This window comes from Caretta caretta, chromosome 19, assembly GCF_965140235.1.
Source record: "Caretta caretta isolate rCarCar2 chromosome 19, rCarCar1.hap1, whole genome shotgun sequence".
Classification (NCBI taxonomy): Eukaryota; Metazoa; Chordata; order Testudines; family Cheloniidae; genus Caretta; species Caretta caretta.
The window spans coordinates 4,050,838-4,067,037 of record NC_134224.1 but is presented as its reverse complement, the minus strand read 5'-3'; the positions used below and the strand labels follow the sequence as shown (position 1 = coordinate 4,067,037).

Genomic DNA, 16,200 nt, shown 5'->3' with positions numbered 1-16,200 from the left:
AAGGGGATGTGCTCACCACCGATTCCATGGGAGCCAGTGGGAGAATCAGGCACTCAGCAGTTGGAGGGCTGGGGGGGGACCACAAGGCCACTTATTTTAGGCCTAAACAACACTCTAGGAGCCTGGCTTTAGGTTGGGGGGAAAAACTGGTCTCCACTTCCAGGTGGGAGAGGCAGCATAGGCTAGTGGACAGAGTTGTGGCCTGAGACTCAGAAGACCCAAGATCTATTCCTAGCCCTGGCACTGACCTTCTGTGTGATCTTGGGCAAGTCATTTCACTCTCTGTGTCTCAGTTTCCCCTCCACTCTGCCTTGGCTGTTTAGCTTGTAAGCTGTTTGGCACAGGGACTGCCTCGTATTCCAGGGGTGTCTCAGTCAGGGCCCCCCCAAACGCTACCATAATGCTAACAGCAATGACGCCAATCGAAACCCAGATCTTGACCCGAGTCCAGTGCCAAGTCCTCTGTCTATGAAGGTTGTATTCTGCGCCCCCTTACGCCCCTCCATGGACGTGAGCAGAGCAGCAGGGTGTCAGTGACAGCTGGTGCCTTTGCCAGACACTCTGAAGTGCCGAGAAGTTCAGATTTGGATCTGGATTTCAGACCCTCAGCTGGGGGACTGGAGCAGCCTTTTAGACAGAGCTGGAGGTTGGCTCCAGATTGATGTCTTGAAGGTCAGCTCAGGTTCATGCCAACGCTTCCAGTACAGCCATGAGACAAATCCCACAGAACACTGACCCAACAGCCGTACTCCCTGTACAGACCAAACCAGTAACTGCACTTCGAGCTTAGGCCCTAAGGGCCACAAAATGGGTTATTACCTTTATTAATTAGGCCCTGCAAAACCCCTTCACAAGCCAGGTCAGTCCTAACACTCCCTTTGTACAAGTGGGGAAACTGAGGCATGGCCTTGCCGCCACCCCCCACCCCCCGCCACCACCACCACATCACCCATTGGCAGAGCTAGGAATACAATACAGGAGTCCTGACTGACTGACTGCCCCTTTCTCTAACCAATAGGCAACAATCTCACTCTGAAGTATAAGCTTTATTTTCCCCCTCTTTGGGTCTTTGTGAACTTGATCTGTTGTAAAACTGAATTCACACTCCTAAAGTGAATGGACACTTAGACTGTAAGCTCTTCAGGGCAGGGACTCTCTCTTTGTTATACATTTGTGCAGCACCTAGCACAACAGGGTGCTACTGCACTACAAATACTACTAGTAATTTCAAATAGCCTGCCTCGCAGGTTCAGTCCATGATTTCCTGCTGCAGCAAGTTCCACAGGTTAACTATGTCTCATTTAAAAACAGTACTTTCCCTTCACAGTGAATACAGGACCCTTCCCATGAGAAAAGTCAGACAAGGTCAGCCAAAACCCCAGAGGACAGAAGTTGGGAAAGAGCAGTTTCTTAAAGCCATGGTGTTAAAACAAAAAGAAAAGGAGGACTTGTGGCACCTTAGAGACTAACCAATTTATTTGAGCATAAGCTTTCGTGAGCTACAGCTCACTTCATCGGATGCATACTGTGGAAAGTGTAGAAGATCTTTTTATACACACAGACCATGAAAAAATGGGTGTTTATCACTACAAAAGGTTTTCTCTCCCCCCACCCCACTCTCCTGCTGGTAATAGCTTATCTAAAGTGATCACTCTCCTTACAATGTGTATGATAATCAAGGTGGGCCATTTCCAGCACAAATCCAGGTTTTTTCCCAACCCCCCAACCCCACTCTCCTGTTGGTAATAGCTTATCTAAATAAATATCTAAATGTCCCCTGCTAGGAGAGTGGGGTGGTGGGAGAGAAAACCTTTTGTAGTGATAAACACCCACTTTTTCATGGTCTGTGTGTATAAAAACATCTTCTGTATTTTCCACAGTATGCATCCGATGAACTGAGCTGTAGCTCACGAAAGCTTATGCTCAAATAAATTGGTTAGTCTCTAAGATGCCACAAGTCCTCCTTTTCTTTTTGCGAATACAGACTAACACGGCTGCTACTCTGAAACCTGGTGTTAAAACAGCCACCAATTCGTAGCTGTATGCTAAAACTCAACATGCTGCCACCGGTTTTAATTCGTTTATGTGCGCGCACCCACATGGTATCCCACTGTCAGTTGATGTATCTTAACACAGACTGCAAAGCCTTAGTGCTCAAAAACAATGAGACTGGCTTTAAAACCATGAGATTTATTTAAATAAAAATGGTGGGGACCGTTCTTCACTTCCTGCTTTTCGAACCATTAAGTTGCATACCAGTCACACTTTCAAGCTTCTTTCGACAACGACGAGGAGTAGAGACTTACTTTAAAAAAAAAAAAAAAAGACACCAGAGACTTTCACGTAATCACTTGTCTGCAGGGGTTTTAAGAAAACCGCAGAAGTTTTAAGAAAAAGCACCAAATACCAAGAGGCTCGCAATAAAATTGCAAGAGTGGGCAACACCACAAACATTTGCTATTCTACTGATGTCCCGACTCACAGGTGGTCAGCATTCAGAAATGTTGGCATCCACCAGCACTGGCCACAGCTGCCATCTGAAGAGGTTTCGGTCCCAGAGAAAAAATAAAACGCCACCGTGACATGTACAGAAGTGCCTGCTTAGAGCAAAGATACAGCTAGCAAAACTTGCTTTCTTATTGGCCCAAATTGTTCAAGCGCTTGTGTAAGCCACACCCACTCCGTTCGCACACTGTCCCCTGCTAGCGGTGAGCACTCTGGGACACAGAGGGCAATTTCCTGCAATACCCTTGAAAAAACCTTACTGAATGAAGTTTAAGTTTCTTTGGAGTCCACAGTATTAAATGCACAGGTTCTGTATTGTTGTGGGTCTGGATGATCAAAGGATTGTATTAAACAATGCAGCAGACACAAATGATCTTTTAGGACAGTATTTCTTGGGTAATTTCTAGGGATGAATGCAAATTCCTCCTCTGGTTATTCAAAAACCCACCCTTTTGAAGCTACGCCCTAAGCAAAGACACATTGTCAGCTGATTACACGTTCAGACCTAAGGCTGTTATAAAGGTGTAATCACAAGAAAGCCTCTTGGTGGGGTTTGAAGAACTGACTCCTACCAGAACCCCTGCTAGAGGTAATACCTGGTGAGATAACTGACATGGGTGTAGGTTCTTTTATTGTTTTCTCTGTAATGCTTTTGCCTTGAGAATAAATGTGCTTGCTTAGAAAGAGCTGTGCGGTAACATAACTGCCAGCAGTTATGCTGCTCATACGCCTTCAAAGAGAAAGCAAAACACAGGTGCTTTGCAAGCTGTTTGGGACAGGGACTGTCTCTTATTCCACGTGGCCAGTGTTGGCAGGGAACCGTGCAGCCTGGAAAAACACCCTGGTAAGGAGGGAGAGCCACAGCAGTCTGGGCAAGAAAGGTGGCGGCCGAGGAGCCTAGGGTGGGTCCCCTTGCCCAATCACAGAGGGGAAATACAGGTGCAATTGCCCAGAACTGTGACACAGCCAACATAGAGGCTGATGAGCTTCTACAGTCTTTGGCTAACGGAGCCAGATCTTTAAACTCAGGCAGAAAAGTCTCGTGTCTTTCAATCCAGAGCTCTCCAGGCTCAATCCCCACTGCTGACAATGCGCCGCGGATCACCCCAGCTAAAGTGGATTTGCACTGACAGAGTTAAATTCCTTCCTGTGCAGAAGGCTTAAGTGGGACTTTTATCATTATTGTCCTTTAACATTTCTCCTGTGGTAGCCCTGACAGGTCGGCCCTCCCCCAACACGCTCAACCAGGCACCTTCACAAAGCTCAGGCAGTTCATATGGCTGCCCACACAGAGCCATGCCAGCAGGATTAATGTTACCCCCATCACAGGCTTCCTTGATGGCAATTCCAGGCTACCCCTCTGAAATGCTGCACCAGTCACCTTGGTGCCAAGTCACACATTACGGGTTGTGTCAGGAAAAAGAGGCCATCCACCACTGAGGCCGTTTGTCAGTGTATCTGTCCGGGCGTGTGCATCGACCTGCATGCCAGATGACCCTGGGCACCCACCTGTAAATGCTTTTTCAAGTGCAACTCAACAGCTGTGAATGATACATAAATCACACGCTACCAATAAAGCTTTGTACCTCTACAGCAGCCCTCAAAGAGGCTGACAAGCATCAGTTGCACCTCGCGTTGCCCCTGGTATCCTTCTAGCCTTGTCAAGAGGGATAAACGGAGGCTCAGAAGGTCAAGTGGCCTGATTTCCAGCCCTCCCAAGCAGCGGCAGCTCCCACTGGCTTCAGTGCCTCTTAATATCACACTCCTATAAAACTCACCAGGGTCCCAGAGTAAGTCAGTGACTGCCAGGAAGAGACCCCCAAAGGTCTGACCCCCCCACCCTTACTGTAGTGTTGCTCAGGAGTGCTCAGCTGCCTTCCACTGCTTTGTTACTGTAGGACTTCCCCAGGATTATTGCCGGAGGTGCAGGGAGCCGTGAAGTGTACGCGTGCGGTAAGCAAGGTTTGAAAAGGGAGAATTACAAAGAGAGCCCTCTTTGCTTGGGCAGCACCAGCCAAAAAGGCCCTGAGACGCGTCTCTCTGAACTGTACCAGAGCTGAGGGAAATAGGAATTCTGCAGCTGATGAGAAATCACGTCATTACTTGTTCCAATTCCAGTCTTTGGGGGGGTGGGAGTAAAAATGGGACAAGTCTAATTAAGATTTATAGAAGGTTTTAGGGGAGTTTAAATAGAAAGATGTCAAAGTTCATCCGCAGATACTCCGCCCTTTATCCCTGGTGTGGGAGAGACCCACAGATCTTGCCTGTCTTTATAAAAATGTATAATTGTACCAATTAATTCTCCTTAGGCTCATGTGCATTTGCTCTCCCATCACATGCCTCTCCATGTACCCCACTGAGCTGACATACCTGCCAGAACAGGTAGTTTGATCAGACCCTGCACACGCACACAGACAGTACCGGCCTGGGAATGATTAAGTCGTTTCTTTCCCCTCGCAGTAGTATCTCCCTCCAAGTCCCAGGTCACCCTAACCGGAACAGCAATCCGTACACCAAAATGCAGCGAAACAATCCATCAGTTGCATTCTGCTTCAAAGGAGGCTGGTGAAAGCAGAGATCCCCAGGAGCTAGTGTCCCTGACAGAAGGGGAGCAGCTGGGAAAGAAGATGGGAGAAAGCACAGATTTCCTGCCCTGTGTGCTCTCTCGCTTGTTGCTTCTTGGCTCGCTCCGAGTGGAAGGGGGTGTGCAGAGCCTGAGTGGGAGCCTAGATCCAGGCGAGCTACGAGCTCAGCTCAGAGCCAGCACCTTCTGCAAGCAAGTTCTTTCTTCTCCATTGTATTGCACTCTGGGGGAGAGCTCATCTTCTGGGAGGGGGTGCAGATGGGACATATTGCAGAGCAGGTGAACAGGGGAGGGGGAAGGGGAACGGAGTAGGGGGAAGACGTGTGATGTCGAGAGGGGGCAGGAGAGAACGCAGGGGGAAAGGAGGAGTGCCGGGAGCAGGGGGAGGACAGAGGTGACCTGGAGGTGCAGCATTCCATCCCACCTTGCAAAGGACAGGTCACCCCGGGGCTGCACCTGTCCCTCTGAGGCTAGCCCAGCCCTACCTAAGGAGGACTACCTACAAGCTCGCCATGGCCAACGCTTTATGGCAGCAGCACCGGCCTGCAACAGGGCCCTAGGCCTGCCTCAGGTCCTGGTCCTGGCTGCCAGCACTCAGCCTGAGCTGTCCTAAGGGACCCCGGCAGCAGAGAAATCCCTAGGAAGCCATGGGAGGAAGCCACGAACTAGACACTTATGTCTGTTTCAGTCGCACGGATTTTACAGTGTGGATCTCAAGGATTCCTCTAGGATTGCCAAGCAAAACAGCCAGGTAGCCTTTCAAATAAGGTGACTCATCTGTATTGTCAAATCTCTCAGCCTTGGTGTTAAAGAGAGAGAGAGACAGACAGACAGACACCACTGCCCTCTGATGGATGGCATCAGTACCCAGCTGTGTCCCAGAGGCCCTACACGGCTCAGAGCTAATGGGGATTTTCTTTTCATTCAAGTGGGAGGGGCAAGTGCTTCTGCAGAAGGAAGATTCACTCTATTTATTGTTTGCATTAAGGTTGTGCCTGAGGGTAGGTCTATATTACACGCAAAGCCCAGGTCTGTGGGGCCTGGGCTTGCGGACAGTTCATTGTTGCCAAGCCCACGTTTGAGCGTCCACACTGCATTGTAAACCTGGCTCTTGCAGCCTTGCTAACGAGCCCATACTGCACTGCACAGACCTTCTGAGTCGGGTCTGCAGCGTGACCTGCAACCACACTGCAAAGTGACAGGGCTTGAATGCGAGTCACAGTGGGACTCGGGCTCTGACCCACCCCCTAGCAAGGTCTGAGGACCTGGCTCCGGAGAGCTGGCTGACCCCCGTCAGACTGATTTGTGCATGGATAGTAGGGGGACTTGGACTCAGAGCCCGGACTTAGTGTGCAGCATAGATGTGCCCTAAGGGCCCCAACTGGGATCAGGGCTGCACTGTGATAGGTGCTGCAGACACACCTTGTGGGACAGTCCTTGCCTCAAAGAGTTTACCAACGAGCTAAAAAATATGGGAGAGGAAACTGATGCACTGAGAGGTGAAGTGACTTGCCCAAGGTCACACCCAGGTCAGTAGCAGAGTCAGGAAGAGCACTCAGATCTCCTGAACCCCAGTCCAGCCAAACCCCAGTGCCCCTCTGTGACGCAGCAGGGAGTGGGGCGGATTTGACCTGGGAGCGTTGGATTTGACCTGGGAGCGTTGCCGGGAAGGTTCACTGGGACTGTCTGCCTTGGCGATGGGAGACTTCCCCTGAAGGAAGATACCTGAGGCTGTAACATGAGCCAGGAGGAGGGCTGGGAAAGCTGACACCTTTGCCTGGGAAACTGGACAAAGGCTAGAGGAGGAGCTGGGGGAAGGGGGAGAGAGCCCGCTGGAGAGGTTTTTGGTTTCAGTTTGGAGCAGTGTGGTGAAACATAGGGAACCCCAAGGCTGGGGCCTACGTTCTCTGCCCCCCAGAAGGACTTGACTGAGGGGTCCGGTTGTACCTATAAGTATTCCTGTCGTCCAATAAACCTTCCATTTTACTGGCTGGCTGAGAGTCACGGTGAATCCCAGGAAGAGGGGTGAGGGTCCTGACTCCCCCGCACTCCGTGACACCCTCGGTAGCCCATGGGGAGCAGCAGAGACATAGCCACGAAGCCCTAGCTAGCCACAGAATTTTGCATATTCTATGAATAGGCCAGATGAGGCAGGGTGGTAGCAAGGCTGCATCCGTACAAGCTTCAGATGGTCATGTTGTTCCCAGGGGGCTAGGAAGTGATGAGGAAACCCGGCCTGAGCGCCACACACTGGGAAACAATTCACAGGCGAGGAGATGAGCACAGCGAGGAGAAGCGACTTGGCCCAGGTCCCCCAGGGAGTCTGGCAGAGCTGGGAACTGAACCTAGCTCTCCAGTGCTTTACACACATGCCCAGCGAGAGACCAGGGACAGAGACCCAACCGTTGCCTTCACCACGAAATACAAACTTTTTAAGGCAGCCCATCCAGATGTGGGCAGCAACTTAATCCTCCAGCTGGGTCAAGGCCATTCCCCATCCAGGTGAGTGTGTAAGTCTCACACCCCTAAGCTAGGTTTTGGTTCCAGCTTCATTGCCATTTAATTCATATTTTGCTCAATGAAACAGCCCGGGCTCTGGGGTCCTTTCCCTTGTGGGGGATGGGGCATTTGCAATTTTAATAGTGAAAGGTTTCAGAGTAACAGCCGTGTTAGTCTGTATTCGCAAAAAGAAAAGGAGTACTTGTGGCACCTTAGAGACTAACCAATTTATTTGAGCATAAGCTTTCGTGAGCTACAGCTCACTTCATCGGATGCATACTGTGGAAAGTGTAGAAGATCTTTTTATACACACAAAGCATGAAAAAATGGGTGTTTACCACTACAAAGGGTTTTTTCTCCCCCCACCCCACTCTCCTGCTGGTAATAGCTTATCTAAAGTGATCACTCTCCTTACAATGTGTATGATAATTAAGGTGGGGGGAGAAAACCTGGATTTGTGCTGGAAATGGCCCAACTTGATTATCATACACATTGTAAGGAGAGTGATCACTTTAGATAAGCTATTACCAGCAGGAGAGTGGGGTGGGGGGAGAGAAAACCCTTTGTAGTGGTAAACACCCATTTTTTCATGCTTTGTGTGTATAAAAAGATCTTCTATACTTTCCACTGAATGCATCCGATGAAGTGAGCTGTAGCTCACGAAAGCTCATGCTCAAATAAATTGGTTAGTCTCTAGGGTGCCACAAGTCCTCCTTTTCTTTTTAATAGTGAAGGTATTTTTAAAACTGAGTTACTTCACCCTGGAAACAGACCGACAAGCCTGCATCCGAGAGGCCACTGCATCCTTTCCACTCTGCACAGGTGCCCACTGCACCACACGGCTTGTCAAGAGCCACCCGGGGAAAGTTCTCCTTGAGCCACCATCAGGATGAATGGGGGCAAGGTGATCTATTTATATACCTCCCTGGTGTAACTGGGAAAACCTTCCCCAGCCGCTCCTGATAAGATTGATCCACTTGAGATTCATTCCTATTTGCCATGCAGCTTGCAGAAGGGAATTGCTCCACCTGTATGCAAACTCCCTAATCTGCCTTTCAAGGAGCAATTCTATGGCCTTTTCACAGTGCAGCAGCCCACTGTTTGACGATTAACCCAGCTGCACATTGCAGGAAGGAAGAAACCACTATATCAAGGTGAGACAGGTTATGAAGAAGAGAAACCAGCCGACTATTCGTGATTTCAATGGAGCTATGCCAATTTATACCAATGGGGGATCTGACCCAAACAGCATAGGGCCTTAATGCAAGCTCACTCTGGCCTCTCAGCATTTTGAAAGAGAAATCAGGAGTGTATTCTTAGCACTCTGTATCCTTCCAGGCAACGTAACTTTATTTATTCATTCATTGCCAAAGTCCTGGAGCAAGCATCCAGGACTGCAATGGGAATCTCCATGCTCTCTGTGTTCAGTCAATAACCTTTCTGGCCTAATATTCAGTCCTTTATTGGGTTTGGCCCTTTGAGAGCTTTTGGGGGGAATCCTGTTGTTGTGTGGAGAGTGATGGGCTTAAGTCACCCGATCTGGATCTGTGTCTAAATTCCTCACTTTGTTTGGCTCCAGGGCTTTGGTTCCGCCTATTATGGTAATAAGGGCCAAGAGCAACATTTGGCTCCAGATCCACACACACACAAATAAATAAATAAATCAGGGTAGGCTGGATCCAGGTTTTTCGTTCAGCTTATTATTAGAGAGCTAAGGGCCATGTGCAAAACCTGGATCTGGATCCAAAATGGCCAGCTGCTCAGGCTTATGATGGAAATCAAAGCCAAGTGCAAAATAGATCTGGATCCAAACTTCCTGGCTGTTCAGATCCAGGGTTCAGTGCAGCTCATTACAGATCTTAGCTGTAAGTGCAATATTTGGACCCGAAATACTTGAAACTGGATGTTATTCTGTGCCAGTGATATTCCATCCCATATCTCCCCCCCACAAAACTCTTGATGGGCCCAAATAAAAATTCTCGATGCAGGCACTGGGAAAAGTTTAGCCCCCGATAAAACCTGTGCGAAATGTGGATCAGTTAAACTTTAGGAATTTGTATTTGGAGGGGGGAGAGGGGCTCTGGCTCGCTGCTGCAGGAGAGCACGGCCATACCATCAGAAAGAGTAGGACTTTTAGACTCAGCCTTAGGTTTAAGATTCTCCACTTCTACCCTTCAGACCATGAGACTAGACCATAATAAAACCCATGGTGTGGAGGGGAAGGGCGTTACTCATAATGACCCCCTTCCATCACAGATGTATCTTGTGGTATGAGACTCATGTTCCCAGCATGGGTACCAAGGGCCCAAAACTTGCACTCCTTTTATAGCACAACCTTCCCGTGCCCCAGTATTCCCCCCACCCCCAATAGCAAGTATTAATTAATATCCCAGGACTCTGGATCACTTGCATTCACAGCCCTGGCAATGACCCACATGCTGGCTAATGGCCATGCCTTATCTACCTGCAGAGCAGTGCATCTAGGAGTTTAGTGCTGATGAAAGATCGTAAGTGGTGATTTAAGTCCTTTGATTATCCGCAGAGTCGGTGCAGCAGCAGGGCAAGCTTCCCACATGCCACTGTCCCAACAATGAGCCTCAGCCCCTGGCTGGAAAGAGCCTCCCTGTAAAGCTGGGGTAGGATCCCCATGGTCCATCAAGACCTCGACCTCTCTCAGCAACAAGGGAACGGGTTGTAGTGGTGGTTTTACCACCTGGACAGCGGCCCACTAACGCTAGACTTGAGACCACCTTCGGCAATGCAAACTCCCCTCCTAACTCCAGTCCACCACTGCCCCAGTGGGGACCCACTCTTTCTGTGGAAGCTGGGCAGCCTATGGCAGCTGCCTTATTGCCACGCTGGAATCAAAGGGATGGCTGCCCTCTAGGGATGATCTAGATCAAGGGTGGGCAAACTTTTTGGCCTGAGGCCCACGTCTGGGTATGGAAATTGTATGGCAGGCCATGAGTGAAGAGCTGTGACAGCAATGTGTTTTTTTAAATCAGACAAGACACACTGTGCCGGGGCGTAGCCACAGGTGGCCATGGCCCACTCACTTATCCTCCAGCGCAGGCCCACCCCATCACTTGCCCCACTCCGCCACCTGGTGCTCCAGCCGGGGAGCAAGGTCAGGGCGCCGGAGCAGGGCAAGTCCCCAACCCCGCTCCTGGCCGGAGCAAGGCAGTGGAACTCGAGGGCCAGATTAAAGGCTCTGACGGGCCAGATGCAAGGCTCTGACAGGCCAGACGCGGGCTGTAGTTTGCCCACCCCTGATCTACCCGGCACCTGGGTCTCTCCTGTTCTCTGCCTCAGGCACACCCCCATTTGGCCTCCCAAAGACTGAAATGCTTTAGTCAAATGCAAATTATTGGGCTCTAGTGGATGAAAGCTTACGGCCTTTGATATACAGGAAGACCAATTAAATGATCTAATAATTCTAGGGTGTGGACTAAGCCACACACAGGTCACCAAGCAGCCATGAGATGGTCATGCTTCATTGTGGCCCTGCTCAAAGCCCAGAACTTGTCTGTATGGAAAGCTCCAAGCTGGGGCTAAGGCCTGAAGATGCTAACCAAGGGCATTAAGTATTACAAGATGCAGTTCACGAAGAGTCTACCCAACTGAGCTCTACCCTGATGCGCTGACCCGCTCTGTGCCATCTTGCCACGGGTACAAGCCCTAACGGTGCCAGCCCCATGCCAGCTTCCCATTCCAGGTACTCAAATGGCTCTGTGGCTATGTTGGTGGTTGTTTATTTCTCGTGTTGACACTCCTGCTGAAACGGGAGCCGCGGGCACTTTGATAAATGCATTGAAAGGGCTGATCCTCTGCCAACCCCTCCTCTAAGTGCATCATTGATGCTATCGTGTGCTGCTCCTCACGGCAAGATCCCCTCCCTCAGTCAAAGGAAAGATTCCTCAGCCGCCTACGGAGGAGCGTCCTCGAGGACTCCGGCAGGGCAGCTGGGGAACACACAGAAATGTTTACAGGAGCACACTTAAAAGCACTTGGTTGGGATGAAAAGGAGAGCAGGAGAGTCAGGAAATGACATCTCTTCCCTAAGGGAATCTAAACTTTACCAGCAAGCTCCTGCTCTCATTTACATGACAGTAACTGTTCTGGAATCACTCCAGATTCACACCAGCAGAATCCAGCCCTCTTTTGGGTTCCAGGACCATCATATGTGGGCTTGGCATTATAAATGACCGTCCGCCCAGCTGTGTTTTCATCCCACCAGTTCTGAGCCTCATGCTCAGGGACTAGATGACAGGTGTAAACCCGCCAATGGATGTAACCCCTGAGAATACATCTACACTGCAAAAAACACCTGCAGGCAGCAAGTCTCAGAGCTGGGGCTACAGGCTCAAGTTCGCAGGCCAAGCATAGCCTGCAGCCATTTGAACTCAGGCTCTGAAACCCACCCTGGAGGGACCTACTGGGGGCAGCAGATGTCCCCAGGTGGGTCTGTCACCAGCAGGGTCCCTCCTCACCCCCACCACTCCAGGTGCTGTACATATCATACCCAGGTTATACATATCCCCGATCCTTGCAGTCTTCATGCGAGATTCCAGGCAAGACTAACAGAAGACAGGGAGGCCCACTAGACAACTCCCAAACTATTTAAAGGTGTACTACCGAATTCCTATACACTACAGAAACTAGGCTCTAGTAACGTACACAGACCCAGGACCTACAATAAGTGACAACCTCATCCCTACCACGCTGGGGTCTCCAATGCTGTTGCTAAGAAAGACCAGTCCCCTGCAACCTTGGGGTTTTGCAGCCAATGAGAATAGTGCTTGGGACATGGCAAACCTAGACTTTCACAGGGCCACTGACAGCACAAGCAGGCATGCTCGGGATGGATGTCCCTCCAGATCACTCCATGCTGGACAGCCTGCAGCTGATTCCAAGAGTGAGCCCAACATGGGAATTAAATCTTCCCACAATTGGTTAAACACATTAGCGCCAGCAAAATGCCCCAAGCCGCTTTGCAAGGTCTGTCAACCCCTGTCCCACAGAATTCCCAACAAGGAACAGCACTGCCCACCAGAGAGCCATCAACAAACAGATAACAGGGAGCTGTCGAGGCATGGATGCCCACAGGATGCCGCCATGAGAACACGTCTAACCCTCATCATCACATTCTGAAGGGAGGAAGGTTTCACCTTATGCCAAATCTCCATGCCTGCCTATGGTGTGTACTTGTGTCCCATCCCCCTTCCAGCTGGCCTGCCAACTCTGGGATAATAGCCCTACTTCTGCTGGTAGCTAATGGAGTTACTCCTAGAGCTCACCTAAAGGAGGTCTGCACTGCAGTGCCAGAAGTCCCTGATTCAAACCCAGTGGATGGCCCAGGCTGCTGGTCATTACAGCACGCTACCTCTTTAGCTGAATCTACATTTAGGGCCTGATCCTGCTCCAATTTAAGTCAACAAAGAAAGAATCCACATCCACCATGGCTGGGATCGGAGACCGAGCTATGCTACTGCCCATCACCAGGCTCCTGGTGGAGAGATTGCTGTTGGATTTCAGGAGGAGAATGAGGCTCAAACCCAACCCTCCCTACTTTCAAACAACAGCTGGAAGCCCAGGGCCCGATTTTGCTCTCCATTGCACTGGTGTGACTCAGCAGAGCTACCCCACTGCAAAGGGAGAGGAAATCAGACCCACAGCGGCCGCTCTTTACCATGCAACCCCTATCCGGTTCGTTGTTCTCTTCAGGATCGGGACGGACACTGTTTCTGTGACTCCACAAGCGGATTGCTGAGCAGGGGGAAGGCCTCTCCAAGCAGCAGCATTTACCCTCAATCAAAGTAGCCACCAAAAAAATAAAGCCAATGAAGGACCAAATCCAGCCCATAAAACCCAGGAGCTCGGAGTTCCTGCCCTCACCCTCTGGTCACAGCAGCCTGCCCTGGGCAATCGGAGCACCCGATCCTGCCCGTTGCTCTGCACAGCGGGGCACAGCAGCTCACAGGATCTGGGCCTTACTTTGGGGACCTCCTCCAGGAATTGCTGGGGTCCAAGCTCAGGCTCCTCAGTGCTTGTGTGTCACCCTCCGTCAGAGAGACTGCAAGCACTGCACAGATGTACTCATTTCGCCTCGCCGCCCACGGGGCAGAGCAGTAGCACCACCCCTTTTTACAGGTGGGGAAACCGAGGCACAGACCCACGTTTTCCGCAAGGGCCTCTCATTCTGCATGCTCCAAGTCTGGAGATACTCTGCAGGGCACCCCCGCTAGGGCACCCCCTCTAGGGCACCCCTAGCTCCAAGAAAGTCCAACAGGGGCTCAGCGACCCCAGGATCGGGCAGTCACCTGGGGGAAATGCTGAGTGGCTCAACATCCAGAAACCCCCGGCTGGCAATGAGGAGAATCGGGACCCGATGTAACTATTTACAATCGCTCGGGCAGCGGGAGCGGCTGGTGGCTGCCTGGGGGGGAACTCCCAGCGGACCGGGCCAGGACCCCCCAGCCCAGCGCTAACTCCCCAGGCGTGTCTGCGAGGGAGAGTCACTCCCACACCAGGAAGCCCTGCAAACTTGGAGGGGGGGCCGTTGCCCTGCTCCCTCCGTTTAAATCTCCAGGGGCTGGGGGGGGGTCTTACTTCCCTCCCCAGCAGGCAGATGACTGAGCCCAGCAAGTTTCTGCGGCTCGGGGAGACACGCCCCCCACAGGACGCCCCCAAGTCGCCCGCTCCCCCCTACAACAACTTCCCCCTCCCCCCGCTTGCGGGGCGTCTGCACCTCGAACCTGCCCGGGCTCCGCTCGCCCCCAGCCGGCCCGTTTGCAGCCCCGGTAGCCCCCACGGGGCGGGAGGGGGGGGGGGGGAAGGAGCCACCAGCGACCTCCACCAGGAGCCCGGCGAGATTCCGCCCCAGCAGCAGCGAATCGAGAGCGAGCTGCTGAGCCAGGTCCCCGGCGGGGCCCGGACGCCCCCCAGGAAAGCGGGGGGGGGGGGGGGGCCGCAAAGTCCGCCCCCAGCCCACGCCCAGGCAGGGACGAGCCCTTGCAAAGCGGGCGACTAACTGTTGCTCGATGGCGCGCACTAGCCGCCAGGCTGGGCTCGCTCGCCAGGATCCAGCTGCAGCCTTGTGTGCCCCCCCCCCCGCACGGGCGGATGGCAAAGCAGCCAGCCCCCCATCCTCCTCCCCCAGCAGCCAGCAATAGCCCCGGTCCTCTTACCTTGCCGGGGAGCCGCTCCTCGCGGGGCTACATCCTTAGCTCCAGCTTCCTCCAGCGCTTTTGCGTCTCCTCCTTCTCCTCCTCCGGATTTTTTTGCTTCCTGCTGAGGATCCCGCCCCCCCCTCCTCCTCCTGCTCCTGCACACCCCCGCCCCGGAGAATAAATCAGCCGCGATCTCCCCAGCGAGTCGGCGCCGGAGCCCGGCTGGGCTGGGCAAGGGGATGCGGGAGGGGTCCGGAGACCAGCGGCTTCCTCCCCAGCCCCGCACTGCAGATCTAGGGGGGCTAATGAGACGGACACGCCGGTGTCTCCTTTACTCCCGGACACCCGGGGAGCGGCGCGGGGGAAGATGTGGAGGTGGATTTCCCCGGGAACCTGCGGGGGGGGGGGGGGGGTTGCAGCCTCGCGCAGACACAAAAGCCTCCCCCGCCCCCGCCCCCCTCCCGGGCTCCCCGGGCTCCTTGGGGCTTTGCAGGGAGGGTGCAAGATGGTCTCAGCACAGGGGGCTTTTCGGTGCCCCCCCCCGCCGCCGCCCCAATCCAGGCGGCTCGCTCCCTCGCTCTCCAGCCCGGCTGGGCCCGGCAAGGGGGGGCCCGGGCGCGCCCCGGGGACCCCAGCTCGGGGCGTGCGGGGACCTTAGGCGCGGGGACCCAGCCCCTTTCCGCTTCGTGACACAATAGCCGGGGAAACGCCAACGCGGAGCGCGAGAGAGACGCGAGCCCCGGGCGAGCTGCGGCGAGCTGGGGCGAGCCCCACGCCCCCGGCTCCGGCCGGGCAGGGCCAGCTGCCCGAGCGCGCCGGGGGCCGGGGGGCGCCGCGGGGGGAGACTCTGGCTCCCCCCCGCAGCGAAGGAGCGATGTCAGCGCCAGGCGTAACCAGGCCCACGCAGCACACGGCTGTCCTGAGTTTGCCAGGTCTCCTTCCACTGCAGGGAAGCCGGAATGCGCTCCTGGCCTTCCCGGAGGTTTCTAAAGTTTTGCCAATTTTTAATTAGCGCAGGCCTGACCCACAACCCCCAGGCTATCCGTGTCTCTCCCCCAGTGCCCCTTCCTCCTGACCCACAGCCCTGCCCCCTTCCCCTGCGCAGGCACACACAGCTCTTCTGATCCCCCCCCCCCCCCCCCGCATCCCACTCCTGCTACCCAAAGATCATCCCCAGCTGAGTGGGGGTTTTGTGAGCTGGAAAATGTTCTGCCAGGAACAAGACTGAGGCTCCCAAACTCATCTCACCAATCACTGGAATCTGGCTGTGGCAGGCAGCCTCTAGGGGGACAGTCTGGTGCATAGGAGGCCTCTCTGGGGCCGTGGTTATGGGCCCAGGACAGCAAAGGCAACAGTGCTTAAAATGGGGGAGGCAGGGAGGGAGGAGTTGGCCTCACCCGCATTGGAATGAAGCAGCCATGGGCCAGCAAGGTGCCGGTTGTT

The 16,200-nt window shown here is 53.1% G+C and overlaps 1 protein-coding gene across 3 annotated transcripts in view; it reads right to left on the bottom strand.

The window, feature by feature from the left end:
• Positions 1-14,908, bottom strand: part of DLGAP3 (DLG associated protein 3) — a 145,963-nt gene extending 131,055 nt beyond the window's left edge. For all 3 annotated transcript variants that reach the window (XR_012665517.1, XR_012665518.1, XM_048825797.2), the window contains exon 1: positions 14,776-14,908. The gene's annotated coding sequence lies outside the window, so the exon portion shown is untranslated. The remainder of the gene's footprint in view (positions 1-14,775) is intronic.
• Between the last annotated feature and the right edge of the window lie 1,292 nt (positions 14,909-16,200).